This window comes from Tachypleus tridentatus, chromosome 4 (genome assembly GCF_004210375.1).
Source record: "Tachypleus tridentatus isolate NWPU-2018 chromosome 4, ASM421037v1, whole genome shotgun sequence".
In the NCBI taxonomy this organism is placed as follows: Eukaryota; Metazoa; Arthropoda; class Merostomata; order Xiphosura; family Limulidae; genus Tachypleus; species Tachypleus tridentatus.
In genome coordinates, this window is record NC_134828.1 from 21,864,063 (window position 1) to 21,880,299 (window position 16,237).

General features: G+C 32.4%; 1 pseudogene across 1 annotated transcript; it reads left to right on the forward strand.

Annotated features, from left to right (window-relative positions):
* Window positions 1–237: 237 nt before the first annotated feature.
* LOC143248650 (myophilin-like) lies at window positions 238–12,586 on the forward strand (annotated as a pseudogene). Its single transcript, XR_013027131.1, has 6 exons — window positions 238–410; window positions 3,856–4,010; window positions 7,674–7,740; window positions 8,074–8,177; window positions 9,428–9,460; window positions 11,230–12,586. The product of XR_013027131.1 is annotated as a myophilin-like (transcript).
* The last annotated feature ends 3,651 nt before the right edge of the window (window positions 12,587–16,237 follow it).

A 16,237-nucleotide genomic window follows, 5' to 3' on the forward strand; every position in this document is an offset into this window, starting at 1 on the left:
GATATATGTTAACATTTTCGTTGGCCTTTGCGATTATTGTCTAACTTACATTATGTAACATGTTGTTATAAAAGTGTATGTTGTGTTAATGGCTGCAAGAAGATATTATTACATTTTAATTTCACATCTGTCGTGTAATAAAAAGCTCTTATCTATTGTATACTGATCGTGAAGTGAGCGGCCATTCCTTACGCCCGAATTGGTTGAATCTTTTAATGACGTCATATGCTGACTTCTACCCACTGGTAGCGCGTGAAGTCCATATACTGTAAATACGCTATTGCTAAGTAGAGGGCAGGTGACGAGTGGTTAGTTTGAATTATTTATTTTCTTCTCGCTTTCTGTTACTAATTTTCATTATGGCATATCAGGGACCTGCTTATGGTCTTTCCCGAGAGTGCATGTTAAAGGTAAGTTCATGTGGTGATTATTTGTAAGATTTTAATGTATTGAATCAAGGTAATGTACTGTAACTTGCACGTTAAACATGAGTTACCCTGTCGATTCGACATACAACTACGAGTGAGTGTTTTGTAAGTTTAAGATTATAGTTACCTCGTGGGCGTTTCGGTTTCGCTTGAGAACGCTACATGTATTTCAACCGCTACAATGGGTTCTTCTTACTGACATTATTTAATTTTTACATATAGCAAAGTAGGACTCTTAAATCAAATTCGAATTTTGATTTGCTATATTTAGTCACTGAATAATTACATATAAACTTTCACAAAAATTGTATTATTTTACAAAACTTTTAGCCATGTGAATTCACTTTTCTTTCTTTCTTTTTTTAACTACTACTACAGTTCCGAAGTGAATGTAAGAGGTTTTCTTAACCTTTGAATGTTTAGTAACGTTTTAAATTGTTAACTGTTAGATTGAATGGGGAACTTTCTTCAAAATGCTTATCTTTCTGGATTATTATATTGCATTTCTTGTTATAGATACCAAAATTATTGTGTTCCCTACAACAAGTGTTGATGTAAAGTAGTAATAGTTATATTTCTCGTTATGTTGCTATAATGTTTCAGGAAATTATTTGAAAATAAATGCATATATGCATGTTCTGATTAGAGCTGAAAAAGCACATATTGGTGGACAAGAAAGTGTCATCCATATGAAACAAGGCATTGGCTGTCTCTCTCCATTGTAATTATGATATTCTTCCCTCTTATGTATGTATGTATATGTATGTGTTTTAGGTTTATAAAATGTTAAAAGTTAAAATGGACCATTTTAAAAAGGATCATTAATTTATAGTTATTTATCTTAAAAGTGTGCATCCAAGTTTATGTAGTTTTGCTCTCAAATAATTAAAATTCATATGGAAGTACTTTTTCTGTAAAATTTAAATTTTAATATCAAGCATTATTTTTAAGTGATTTCACCAGTGTATGAAAAAAATTATATTAGTTTACATGTACCTTGTTATTATCACATTTTGTTGATATAAACAGTACATTAATACAGTTTTTAACCATCAAAAATTTATCAAAGAGAAGGACCTTCTTTTGTGTTAAAAACATGATTTAGAAATATAATTTAAGTTTTACAATTTTATTTATATTTTATATAAAACTGTGCACATGTTTTAGTAAATACAGCTAATGAAATTATCTTTATAAAGAATTACATTGGAACTTCCAGAATTTAATTTTTATAAACTACATAATGTTTAGAAACAGGAGTTATGCTTCAGCCAGGTTTATCAGTTGTTGTTTTTTTTTATAGTATTGTTAACTAATGTGTCTGTAGTCATTAAAACATGATGCACCTTAAAGTTGAGATGCTATATCTCATCTGCTTACTGAACTGAATTGAATCTTTTCTTTTAAATCAGATAAGTTTTTGTAAAAGAAAACAACAAAGATGTAAGATGTTAAAAACCTAGTAGTGATATGATTTAGTTTTCTGTCTTTATTTGCTCTTATGGCATGACTGTTTTTGTTGCTGTATAGCTTACTTTTAACAGACTACTGCATTTGAATTTCAAATGTCTGTTTGTGATTTAAATGTAACACTCTCTATTTTCAGTGTTGTTAGTAATCCATTATACATTGTAGTTATTGAAATCCTTCAAATAGAAAATGGTTTGAATCACCTCCCTTTGTCCTTTTTAGTTATTAAATACTTAAAATATTATTTGTTGTATGCTTTTATATTGTTTTGAAAACTAGTTGACTTGATAAATGTCATTGTTTTTTCTTCTGTTGGACATTATGCTTTAAAAACACTAAAGATTCTTTTTGAAGGGTGTATATTTTTTTTAAATACCAAATACTTCACAACATCCATTAAATTACCATGAAACACCCATACCGGTACTCGTACGTTAATAGTTTACCATTTGGAAAAGAAAGATGATAGTGGTATTGTTTTTAGTTTTGGTAACATTTAAATGTAAAAAACTTACTGTACTAATAATAATACTGAATGATATACGTATTTGATAACTATTTGTATCGTAGGGACAGAAACTAAAGTAAATATTGGTAAGAGTTTTAATTTAGCTGGTTTAACTAACATGTATGTGAATGGTAGTAGTACCTTAATTGTATGAACCACAACAAAGAACATTGTTTTGTTGTCAGTAATTAAGCTATGGCTTTAAAAATGTCAGTCAATTTTTGGCCTCATCTCTTTCAAAATCAAGAGTTTGCGTGAAAACTTTGAAAAAAAAGAGTAAAAAGTGAACTAGAACAAAATGTTCTGGCAAAGTTATGAAACTTTGTAAGTTTATACTAAGACTTTAAACCATGATGCATTAGTAACTTACTGCTTTATAAATGAGAAAGGTGGTATACAGATAATGTCTCGCCTAAATAGTTTTTATAGTCTATCTTTTTTTTTTTTTTATTACTTATGAAGACATCTTTTAAAGTTTGTTTGCGATTTTAGACTTATTTGTTTCAAAGTGAGAATCTAATTAGGTAGGTAATTTGGTAATTATAGCTTGTATTTTTCATGATGAGATATTGCATAGTGTTGAAAAAAATTTGGTACTTTGCTGTATGAAACTGGCATCTCATTAGAAAGAAAATGTTTAGTCTTTTGTATTCAACTGAAGAATGTTTTTGACAATTGTGTGATAAAACAATTGCCAAAAACATTTTTTAGTTGAATACAATGATTAAAAATTTTCAAAAATGATTGGAGAATACATAGGACATGAAAAAAAACAAGTCTATCTGAACACAAAACTAAAAATTCATGGAAAGAAAAACTTAGAGCAACAGCCCACAATTGAAACATCATTGAAAAAACTTGTTGAATATTTATAAAACTTGTACATTTTGATGGTTGATATCATTTGGTTACCACGTTCAAGTCTTATTGTTATAATTTTTCTCAAAGTATGCATCTTTTACTTTGTCAAAGTAATGTAAATTTTTGCAAAATGTTGTATTTATGAATAGGAATTCAACATCAAAAGTTAGTTTGTTTAAAAGGGAGAGTCAGTAATCATGAAGGTGAGACATTGTACTGGATCTGATGAAGATGCATTATTTTGCTCACTTTGAAAAACATTTTGTTAAAAAAGTCTATTTTTTTACTGTTTACTTGTATCATTGCCTCCCCCCTATCCCAGTGGTCCACCACTAAGTCTAAGGGTTTATAGCACTAAAAATGTGGTTTCAGTACTCATTGTGGGCACAGCACAAGTAGTCCCAGTGTGTGAATTTGTTCTCAACAATATACAAACAATCTTGTGTTGTTGTAATTGACTTAAATAACATTAACACTTGTTAAGAGACTTTAAGAGGTATGGATATAAATAAAAGGTAAATTGCTGAAAGAGAAAAATATTGCTATGAAGTAAATATGACTGAGTTGTTTTTTTGTGTTATTACTTAGAGTAGGGCCAAATTTGATATGAACAAGGCTCTTCAAGTTTTAGAATGGATTGAAAAAGTGACAGACCTGGAGCTTATTCCCCCTAACCCAGAGAGGGGCTTTGAGGACTATGTGGATTTTTGTGAGTGTTTGAAAGATGGCATAGCATTATGCAGGTACTTGTTATGCCTTTTTTCTAACCATATAAAAATGAATTTATGGACTTTTTTTTTATGTAAAATTTTAGTTGACTTTCTAAAGTGTATATGAATTTTCCAAAGGCTAAACTGGTGCCTAAATATTTGGTATTCATAAGCAAAGTATTACATATTTTTCTCAGTATGTTTTGACATTTACTGAGTGGACTTTATTGTTATCTTTCATAAATGGAGTTAATTTTATGTTTTATTAAAAATCAGTAATAAACTTGGAATAGAATACTATTTATATCAAGGTTTACATGTTATGTTTCAATTCAGTCCTTGTTAGTAAGAGTAAGCTCATGAATGTCATGTAGCATAACTTTATATTTTCTACCTTGTTACTTGTAATAACCTAGCAACTGGTGGATTATTGTTCTGCGATACATCACATATGTTTATCTTCTCCTTGTCTAGTGGGTTTTTATGAACAGAATCAACTTCGATGAAACAAATGTAATGAAAGTGCGACTGCTAAAGCTCATTTGTGTAATGATGCGTGTTCCATATTGCACATTATAATGAATTAATATTGGGACTTATGATTATAATCACATATTCTAGAAATTGGAAACCCAGACTTTTTTTTTTTTGCTGGTTTGCATCTGTTAGACCATAAGGTTGTCATCATGTTAACCATTTCCCTATACAATTAGGTCCAGAGAGTACAAAGTAAATTATTGAATGAGTGAAGAAAAGGTTGTGAATATTGCCTTTTTGTCGTTAATGTCTGGTGTGAATCGGACAGCTTCATACATACAGGATGAATAATAATAATGCATGTTTTTATCATGAACCATTACTTAAAGTCACTATGGTGCATGCATTATGATAAAAGTATGAGGTTGATCTTATGTTTCATACACTTTTTAGAAATAAAACTACAGAATTGTTTTGACCTGTTATCACTTTTGCTGATTGTTAATTTAGTGAGCCAACCTCATAACTTTGTAACTTCTCTTGACATATTTTGAAAATAATTATGATATTTGTGAGCCATTTTGTTATCGTAACGACATCTTGTAACATTAATGAATCAAGAATTAAATCTGTTTGGCATTTAAGTTTTCTATACCTTGCTATGTACAGACACATGACCATCTTGCTGCAAGCACCTCAATCCTGGAATTTGATGGTTTATGATGTCCAAAATATTAAGTAGCATTTTTTAATTTTTGTAAGAATTACTAATTATGAAGTTTTTCTTTTTTGTTTTGTTTTATTTAATTAATAGATTGTTTGTTTTCTTTCTAGAATATTTAATTATTTTATGACCACTTGAATTATTTAAGTGCAACATTTGTTAAAAGTGGCATATTATTCTTTTGTATTATATTGGCCATGCATTGATTATATGTTGCTTGTACTACTAGCTGCGATCTGTTTAGCAAGAAACTTACTGTATTTCACAGATGGCTATCTTTTCAGTAAAATGATTCTACTGTATTTCTTTTCTATAACATTTTTTGTTTTATATCATATAGCATGATGTTATTATATGGCTTTTGCATTGCTAAAGTAAGCCTGCATCAAACTAGTGCTTCCAAAACAAAATTTATAAAACATAGGTCAAGTAGACACTGCTCAAATCATTTTCTGAAACACACATTATTTTAAATTCTTAGGTGTAAAGGTTTGAACCTGTTTTGTTTTTTAAGTGTTTTTTTAACAAAACTTCCAACTAATAATTTGTAAAAGAGTGATCTCTAATATATGTCATTATTATTATATGAAAATGCTGAATATACTGCATTCTGTATTCATTTGTTTAATTTGTTGTTCTATTCTGTTCAATGAAACCATAAATATCTTCTAAGTCTGTATAATATGTTATTCAGATAAGGTTAGGACATACTTCATTCGTACATAACAAGCAAGGTGATTAGGTCACATCTACAGTCTGAAACTATTAGGTCATTTTATGTGAAATTGCTGACTTTCAATTAGTTGAAGAGTGACTGAGATTAGGACAAGTTGGATACAGTAATTTGACTGTAAGCTATTCAGTATTGACAACAGTGCTGTGCTCTCATTTGTCTGTCGTGACAAGTTGTAATTATTTTTGTTTCTTTGGAATCATATACAAGATGTCTTCAACATAATTGAGACTACTTTTTATGTATGAGTTCAAATTGGGAATAAATGCAGTAGAAGCTGTTTAAAAAATCCATTTGACATTTACTTCTTGGTGGACTATTCAGCACTGGTTCCAGGAATTTCATTCTGAGGAAGGCCTCAATCTATTGTGAATGAAGAAAGATTAAGAACTATTGTGTAAGCTAACCCACAAATGACTGTTTTGGCACTTTCAACAGACTTGGACGTTTCCAGTGCAACTGTTTCTCGTCACTTGACTGCAGTCAGAAAGGTTAAAAAAATTGACAAAATAAGTACCTTACAAATTGACAGAAGGGCAGAAACTGGTTAGGAACAAGAGGGAGTCATTCTTGAAGTAAATAGTTACCTGCAACAAGAAGTGAATCCTATATGACAGCAAGAAGAGATCAGAACAATGGTTAAATGCAGGTGAATCACAAAGACATACCAAAACCACCCTTGCACCCAAAAAAGGTAATGATGACAGTATGGTTGTCCATTATTCCTTTCTGCAACCAGGTGAAACAATTACAGCACAATCTTACTGCTGACAAATTCATAAAATGTATTGAAAATTAACCACCAAACAGCCGTCATTGGTGGTGAACAGATATGGAGCAATTTTACTGCAAATTAATCACCACTTCAAAATTGACAGAATTGAAATATGAAATTTTGGAGCATCCACCATACACACTTGACATATCTGACTGATTTATCACTTGTTCCAGTACTTGGAGCTGTTTTTCTGGAACAAAACATTTACAAATCGGGAAACTATTGTACAATTGTACAAGCCTTTGAAGAATTTATTGTCTTCAAAAGAGTGGAGTTTTATAGAGACAGGATATTTTTATTAGCATCCCATTGGGAGAAACCATTGCAGCAAATGGAGCACATTTTGATTAATAAAAATTTGTTTGTTAAAAATATGTTAATTTTTTTACCTACACAGTCAGCCATTTCATATGAAACAAACTAATACTAGTATCCATGTATTCATTTTATAACTGTTAATGAATGTCAATAAATTACTTCTCTCTTTCATTACAGGTAAGAAGGGTACTTTTAAATGCACCAGCATGTTTTACAGCAACAGGTCATTGGGCATGTACACAGTATTATTTACATTTGAAATAGTAAACACATGGATTTGTTGACAGTTTGAGTAGTATTATACCTTCAAATAACAAACTCCTGAGCACAAGGAATGTGATTTCTTTTGAGATATGAACAATGATGTAGCTAGGGGGGCAAGGGGGACATTTGTCCCCAGGCACAGCATTGGGGGTGGGTGGGGGCACCAAATTGATGTTACATAAATAGGAAAATTGTGTAACGAGGGGGTGCGAAAACTGACTTTGTCCCCCGGTGCTGAAAACTCTAACTACGCCTCTGGATATGATACACAACCATAGTGATCTACCAGCTGCTTACATTGATACGCATATTACAATTGTTGTTGTTTTTTGTATTTATATTTTTAAAAAACCATTAAGCCTGTAGTTTTTAATAAATGTGTTTCGTTTTCCTTACTTGTAGACTGATAAATAGAATAATGCCTGGTGCTGTAACAAAAATCAACAAATCAGCTTCTCCATTTAAACAGGTAGGTTGCAGTACTTGCATAAATATAGGAATTTGTTCAGTTTATCATTGTTGTCAAATCAACTTTTCTTTGATACTGTCACAGGTACTGCATTTAATGTTTGTTTGTGAATAAGTAATACAGTTTTTTAAATTCTTCAATTTGGTATTTTATTACCCAAATTTGAGTATCCCTGTGATGCTTTAAGGTTCTGTAAGTGCATTTTAGTAAAATTATTTAAATCTTAAAGGGAGTCCATGTTGAGTAATGTTTCTCTATTTTTATGTTCATGTTTGTTTTCAATTAGCACATTTCTATAGATTAATCTTTTTTTTTTTTTTTTTTCATTACCAGATGGAAAATATTGAAATGTTTTTGAAGGATGCTTAAATTATGGCCTTAAATCTTGGGATATGTTTCAAGTGAATGACCTTTATGAAAAGAAGAACCCTTACTTGGTAAGTAATGAATTGTGCTACCATTTAATAAGCAATAAGAGTAAAGCTGTTCCATGCTAAAATCATGGTTTAGATTCCTCTCGGTGGACACAGCAGATAGCCTAATGTGGCTTTGCTATAAGAAAATCGCAAATGCACAGTTAAATAATTAGCTTAATATCGTTCAATATTCTGATATAACAGTTTTATGCCTTGTACGCTAGGATAATATTTTATTAGTGTAAGAGCTTTCTTAGAAGGTATTCAAACTGGGTATGTATTTCTTGCATAGTTTTGTTTGGCTTGGCACCTCAGTGTTTCTCCACTTTATCCTGATTTTGGTCTTGCAGTATACTTTCTAAGAGATGGTTGCAATTTCCTTTATTTTGTATATGTGTATTGTATTTGTAGATCTAATTAACTCGGTGATACCTAACTTTTTGCGTGGTTGATTTTGTGAAAAATCAAATTTTGATATGTTAATCTTTTGAGGTTTTTCTTGGAAATACATTAGTTTTATTGTTGCTTTTCATAGTAATTACAAGATTATTATAAGCAGGGGCGTAGATTTTTTACACCCAATAGGGGGGGGGATGATTTTTGCAACCACTTATGTGGACTGTTCAATTTGTAAATTGGTAATCTCTAATTATGTGAACCTGAAAGCTGTAAACATGCAGTAACAGAGTAATCTTGTTGCCACGACACTTGCATGTATACTTAAGCCTACTGACTGATACTTACGAACTATCGCTTAGATCGAAAAGCTTAGAAGTACGCCTATATTAAAGATGTACATTTCGGCTACTGAAAAAGTCTACATCTAGGCCTAATTATGTAATTCGATTGGTAAGAATACGAGAATCACAAGAACAAACACACACTTTGTAGGCCTGTGATGCAATAAAACAATTCAACAGACCAAACTGTAGGGGGGATGATTGTATGCACCATACCCCCATCTGAAATGAAGGGGGGATGTATACCCTCCATCCCCCAGGATCTACGCACTGATTATAAGAATGAAAATACAATGTTTTGGTTAAGTTTGTTAAAGTTCAAAGTTCTGTTTAGTAAATAAAAACAGTTCTGCCATTCCCCTTTACTAAATTTACTGCATTCGTAGTTTAATTGTAATTGTATTCTTAACAAAAGTTTCTTTTGTGTTATTGTTTTGACCTAAAACTGAAAAGATTGTTTAATTTAAAATCATGTTATTAACTTCTCATTTGGTTTTCTGAAAATATTTACATGTTCTTTGTTTTTTGCAGGTGGTGAACTGTTTGTTTTCACTAGGAGGCCTGGTAAATACATTTTGGGTTTTAAAAGCTATGTCACTCGAACAGATTTCCTGGATGTCTAACAAAGTTTAGTTTATTGTTAAGTATCACATTTATCACTTATTTCTATGGAAAGGAAGCTACTTATCAGTGTTCATCGGTGACAACAGCTGTACAAAAGAATCTGTACACCATGACCACCCAGGACGTGAAGCACAAGAGATATTCGCAATTTGGAAATTCTAAATCCCCCAGTCTAAACACATCATTATGACCTGAGTATATGAATATTGTTTGTTTGAAAAATCAATTAGTTCTTAGTGCCAACAAACTACCTACTAAATATCAAGTGGTGTAAAACTGTAGATCAGATAACAATCAGCTCCAGTGAGACTTTATGTTGGCTGTGAATGTTGTGCAACTTGCTGATATGAATATTCAAAATTATTTTAATTTTTAATATAACAAACTCAACTCTCTGGGTGACTTTTGTCACTTATCATGAGTCAAAAATATTACTTTTTTAAAGTGAAGAACCCTTAAGGTGTTTGACTCATAATCTGAGGGTCGCGGGTTCAAATCTCCATTGCACCAAACGTGCTTGCCCTTTTAGCCAAGGGGCATTATAATGTGACAGTCAATCCCACTATTTATTGATAAAAGAGTAGCCCAAGTGTTGGCAGTAGGTGGTGATTACTAGCTGCCTTCCCTCTAGTCTTATACTACTAAATTTGGGACAGCTAGCGCAGATAGCCCTCCTGTAGCATTGCGTGAAATTCCAAAAAACAAAACAATCAAACAGACTGCTTAAAAAACTTTACAGTTAATATGTGTAACTGCTTAAAAACTTTGTTTAGGAGAGGAAACCAAATCAGAAAGTTGAAATGCATATCAGACTTCAAACACTGAAATGAGCAAAGAAGTAAAAGGGTACTCAGGTGAATTCAAATTGTATGGCAGAAATGAACAACAGTGTATTCAGTGGTTTCATGGTCAACATACACAGTGAAGCATTGCAAGTCCAGGCTGCATCTCATCCCGTGACGTTTGAGATCTTTACAAATGTTGTGGTACTCTGACTCATGGTGGGAACGAGCAAACTGATATTTGCAGTATTTCCAGTAAACCCAAGCATGCAGTAAATGTGGTGAAATATCTGAAGTAAAAAGTAACTGATGGGAAAACTTGCAAATGTGACTTGGTCTGCATAAAGTCTGTTATTATTATTAACGCCATGTAGGCTTATGGAAACTACAAAGTTCAAACAAGCATCAAACAAGTTTGTTGAATTATGGCATATAATACAGGATATTTCAACTGTTTTATAACCTTATGGTAAAAAACGCAATACTATCACACTGTACAATTTATTTGTTATAACATTATATTAATGTCAAATTAATATTTCGTTCTAAGTACACAGAATTTGTGAATGTTATATGTGTATCATCTATTTCAATAAATATTTATAATGCTGTATACACATAGTAAACATGTATACTAAAACTATAAACCTGAAATGAATGTTAATTATATGTGGCTTTTATGAAAGGATTACATTTCAAACGTTTAGTTTTCATTCAACAGCTATAGTTATTAAGTTGTGTTGAAGTTTTAGTGTTTGTTTACTTTTAAATGTGTTTTTATTTCTAATGTGAAAGATATCTAAAAGTGAAAAAAATCCATAATTAAAGACTTGTAAATTTTGTTTTATATTTTTTCTAAAAAAGTATATTAATTGATTATTCATAGAATATTTTTCTTTTGCCCTCATTTGAATTGGTGACTTTTAGGCTCAAAGAAATGGATTTGATGGTCCAGTCATAGGTGTGAAAGTTGCTGACGAGAATAAACGAATTTTTACTAAAGAACAACTAGAAATGGGGAAAACTGTTCTTAGCCTTCAGACAGGGACCAACAGAGGAGCCTCTCAAGCTGGAATGACTCCTTATGGTTCTACTAGACAAATTATTCCTGACAGAAGATGAAATTAAAAAAACAAAAATCAAACCTGATATTAAAATGTTTTAACATTATATAAAATTTCATATCCATTTGTTCTTTAGAGTTTGGCCAATTACATTATTTTAAATTAAAGAAGTCTGTGTGTATTTATATATATATATATATATATATATATATATATATATATCTTGGGAGACATGCTAATAGTATTATACTTGAGCATGTGAAATGTGTAACTAATATGCTTAACAAAGTTTACAAAAAGATAATGTTTGAAAGACTCAAGTATAAGACACATTTTTGTGAATGAAACGTGTTATTCACAGCAAAAAGGGTACAAAAACAAAATCTGTATTATATTGTTAGCAATCAATTATTTCAAAGTAGCCAAACAATTGTTAACCAACTCATTTTTGATGCTTGAAATTTTTATAACTGAGTTTTTGAAGCTGGCAGATTTCTTATTTATTTATATTTCTAGTTATTGACAATGTGCGATTGCTAACCATAGGATGTTTTAATTTGAAATGGTCAACTCAAGAAATTGTGGTAAAGTCATTATTTTCATTTAATTTGGAGAGAAAGGAAAACAAAAGAGCATGTCAAACCTGGATAAAACTCCAGTTTATCAGAATGGGGTATAAATAGAATTATTTAAAGTTTGTTTGTATCTGTTAGTGACTCTTACATTTGACTGTTTATCATTGTTTTGTTTTCTGTATGATGATTCGTCATCACTTTTTAGCCATCATTTTTAACTTATCACCATTTTTTTTTTAAATTACAAGAGGTGGGTTAGTGTTTTGTTTTTTTAGAAGTGCTTCACATTGATTTATTAATTACGCAACAGGTTTAGTGTTTTTAAACCTTCATTGTTCGATAGGTTAAAATAGTGGTGGGCTACAATTTTTAGATTCCTATGGAACAGGAAGATGTTTATAGTATGTTCAATTTATATTCAAGCAGAAGGCAGTGTTATCATTTTCTGTTAATAACACTCAGTAGTGTGGTCAGAATTGTATATTACACATGGAAGTGTTGCAGTATTAACTTTAAATCCTTAATTTATCTCTACTTTCAGCTAGAATTATTTTCCTGATTTTCTAATAATTATCACAATTCCTTATAAAACTCCACTTTTATTAGTTTTGTGGATAATAATGTTGTTTTGATTCATTTTCAGCCAGGGAGGCGTAAGCGTTGTCGGATGTTTTCACTGTCAGATGAGTAAATTGGGATTTTTGGCTGGGTTTAAGAAGCTAAAATAAAGAGAAAAAGGTCTGTGCGTTTCTTGTCAAGTAAAATGAACCAAAGGAACCTCGAGTTGTTTGATTATAGTTTTTTACTGATAGAATAGTAACATCAACAAGACTTAATGACATGGGAAAAGTTGCACAAACTATAATGACTTTCAGACAAACCATATGCTGAAAATATTATGTGCATAAGAAAAATACAGTTCATAAAAGTGAAATAAGCTTACTTATTTAGTTTTGAAAACCCAGCCAACATTTTTACTAGTATTTGTTACCTCTGCTGAAAATTAACATTTTCTGTTTTGTTTTGAAATTATGTTTGGTGTCTAGTTATCCTGGGCTCATTTTGTAGAAGGGAATTTTGTTAACATAAGTTATAAACTTCTGCAGGTTATTATTTCAAAACTCTTGTATAGTGGTGGTTATTTTACTTTCTTTTTAGGTTCTAACTATTTTTTTTCCTGATTTTTGTTTGTTTGTTTTTTCTTAGTTATTTGACTTGATTATGCACTAACACCAGGATTGCTGAAAGCCATTGTGTGCCTTGGGGAAGAGTTGGTGTTTGTCCCCACACCACCAGATGGGGTTAATGTTCCATACTTAGTTGATGCATTCCATACCCTTTTTTGCCTGCCACTCTCATTGAACTTCTGGTTGGCAGGTGGTACTAGTGAAATATCCCAACCCTTGTATTAACATTGTGAGAAGACTGTTATCACTATAGTGATAATTTTCATATATTTTTCCCAAATGCACCATTTCTCACACTTTAGCTTTGTCCCAATGAAAGTTTCTTTTCTCTGCTCTTCAAGCATTGGTATGAATTATAACTTGCTTACACCTGTTTTGTTACCCCACTACACTGCAACTCAAATAAACACAACAATAGAAAACACCAAGATATTAAGTAGGGAAACAAATATAAACAAAGGTAAAATCAAAGATGCCTTAATCATACAGCAACAAAAACCAAAGTTAAACCATTATAAAGGAACACCTTTATACCTATACTAATTAATAACCTAACATCCACCTGCAACGCCCTCTACAATTCCATACCCGTTTATACTCTTGCCCCTAAGACGTATCCATCAATGGTCACATTCAAACTCTCTCTTTCTTAATCTGAAGATGACCTAGAAAGATCAAAACATTGTTCTCTCCTCATCAATAAAGGTGTTAATACCCATACCAGCCATTTTGAGATATATTTTTATTTCAAGTGGGTTTTTCATCATCAAGTAAGACTACAGTTTGGCTGACAACCTTGCAGAGGTCTTGACTGAAAGGGTCTCTTTCAGTATGAAAGATCTTCACCACAAGTAATGGATCATTCAAGTTCTCGGGAGAGGATTGATCACACAACTCGTACCTCTTCCTCCACTGTCTCTCGTACAGGTTGGCTTTCAACTCCCAAGAACCATCTGACGTCCAGCTGTTGAGATCAAGCTATCCAGGATCTTTGGTTCAAAGAGGCCAGAGTGCTTCAACTCCTTTCTGGAGGGATTTTATACCCAATTGTTGTTAGTACCAAAAAAGGCAGGCAGTTGGCAACTTGTCATTAACCATTCTTGTATCAATAGCTTTCTCCAGCCTACGTGATTTACCTTGGAGTTTGTTGTTTTTTTGCTTATGGTGGCTCTTTTCATCCAGTTTATGGATGACAAAATTCAATTTCACCAATGTCTAATTTTATATTCCAATTGTGGAGTCTTTACTCTGTTCCCTCTTTTTGCATGACCCCAAGGTTTTCCAGTTTTGTGCTCCTGCATTTGGCTTTGCATCTGCCCTATACATTTTTTCTGAATAGTCAGATCTTTTTCTTGTCTCCTTTACTCATTGGGCATTCATGCTCACCATTACATGGACAGTTGGCTTCTTTTCACCCCTTCCTGCCATTCAGAAGACTTTACATTCAGACTTTGTTAGAGGAATTTAATACAAAAAAATAAAATATACTCTTCCACACAGTATTTCATCCATCTAGAGGTGGTTTTCAATTCCAGGTTAATTTGGGCCAAACTTTCCATTGTGCTTTCAGGTCATGGAATGAGTACTTCTTTAAAAACAGTTCTCCTCCACTAGTGCATGTGGGTATGTCTGTTTTAGGGGTGTGGGAATCTTTGGGATCACTCATTCCTTTAGGTCAGGCTCACATGCAGATCCTTACTGGTCCTTATGGGACTAATGGAGCATTTGCAAAGATGATCTAAATTGTCTGGTGGTTCTGTTGGCTTCAATTTGCAAGATGTTTGCTGGTGATTGAACAGGGTCAACATGACAGTAAGTGTCCCTCTATCATGCCCAGATCTAGAAATACATTTATGCTTCTCTCCATGGCTGGGGCACTTGTATAGAGAATATGGAATTCATATGCTTTAGGACAGAAGAGAAAATTTCTCTTCACATCATTCTATTAGAACTTCTAGTTGTCCAGTGAACTATGACTCAGTTTCTAAGATTGTTACGAAGGAAGGGGGTAATGCTTTATTCTGGCAATTTCAGAGTTATCTCGTACATTTCAAAAGAAGAGAGTATGTTTGTGGGTCTAAACATCAGATGATTCTCCTAGATTGTCATGTTCTGGTGTCCCAACAGAGTTCTTCTCATAGGATGGATACTTTTTCCTCAAGGTTTTGTATCTTTTGAGTTCCCTGGCAGCACCTCATTGGCCAAGCCAGCCCTAGTTTCCAATTCTCTAATATATTCAGGAGTGTCAACCTCTTCCACCTTTCTGGTCATGTCTCTTATGTGAGCCTTGGATAAATTTTTAATCTAGCAGTTGATGTCCTTTAACTTCACACCTGGTATTTATGCTGTCCATTGCACAATATTAGGGATTGACTTCTCAGGTGTCATCCTTATTGACATTTGTCATTTATCAATGTTCTTTGAAAGTTAATCAATGCAAATGGTTTACTTATCATCAATGGTCTCTCATCCCACTGAGTTTCATGCCTCAATTTTTGACATGGTCATTTGGCAGAGGTGTAGTGCCTGTGGCTATTTCTCTGTATAAGACTGCTTTATCAGCTATTTTATTTCTAAGAGAAGAAAAGTTTCTGATTCCAGGGTTTGTCATTACTTCTGAAATATTTTTGTGTTATCCATCCTCAACATCATTTCCAGATTCCTGATGAAGATGTCACAGTGGTTCACCATGCTTTATCTCGCCAATCTTTCACTTAAGACTTATTTTTATCTGTTATTAGCTAGTAGGCATTGGCATTTGCATTTCATGTTTACAGGACTCTTTACAGTTCCATTTATATTTAATTTTATCCAGACATCTCTTTTCTATACAAAAATTCAGCAGCTAGAGAAGGAGATAAGATTTTCTCTCCTATTCATCACTCTTCCATTTCACATGGATATAACTGCTTGGATCCAGATCTTTTAGGCCCAGTTTGGGTTCTCTGATGTTATGGTATGTACTGAAATATTTTGGGGTCATGTTACTGTTTATCCAGTGGGATCTTATCATGTCATGTGACTTATCCCCTGCCACTCTCACAGGTTGGATTTATCAAGTTGTTCATATGGTTTATTCTGGGTTTCCATTGGAGTAGTAGAGACTACT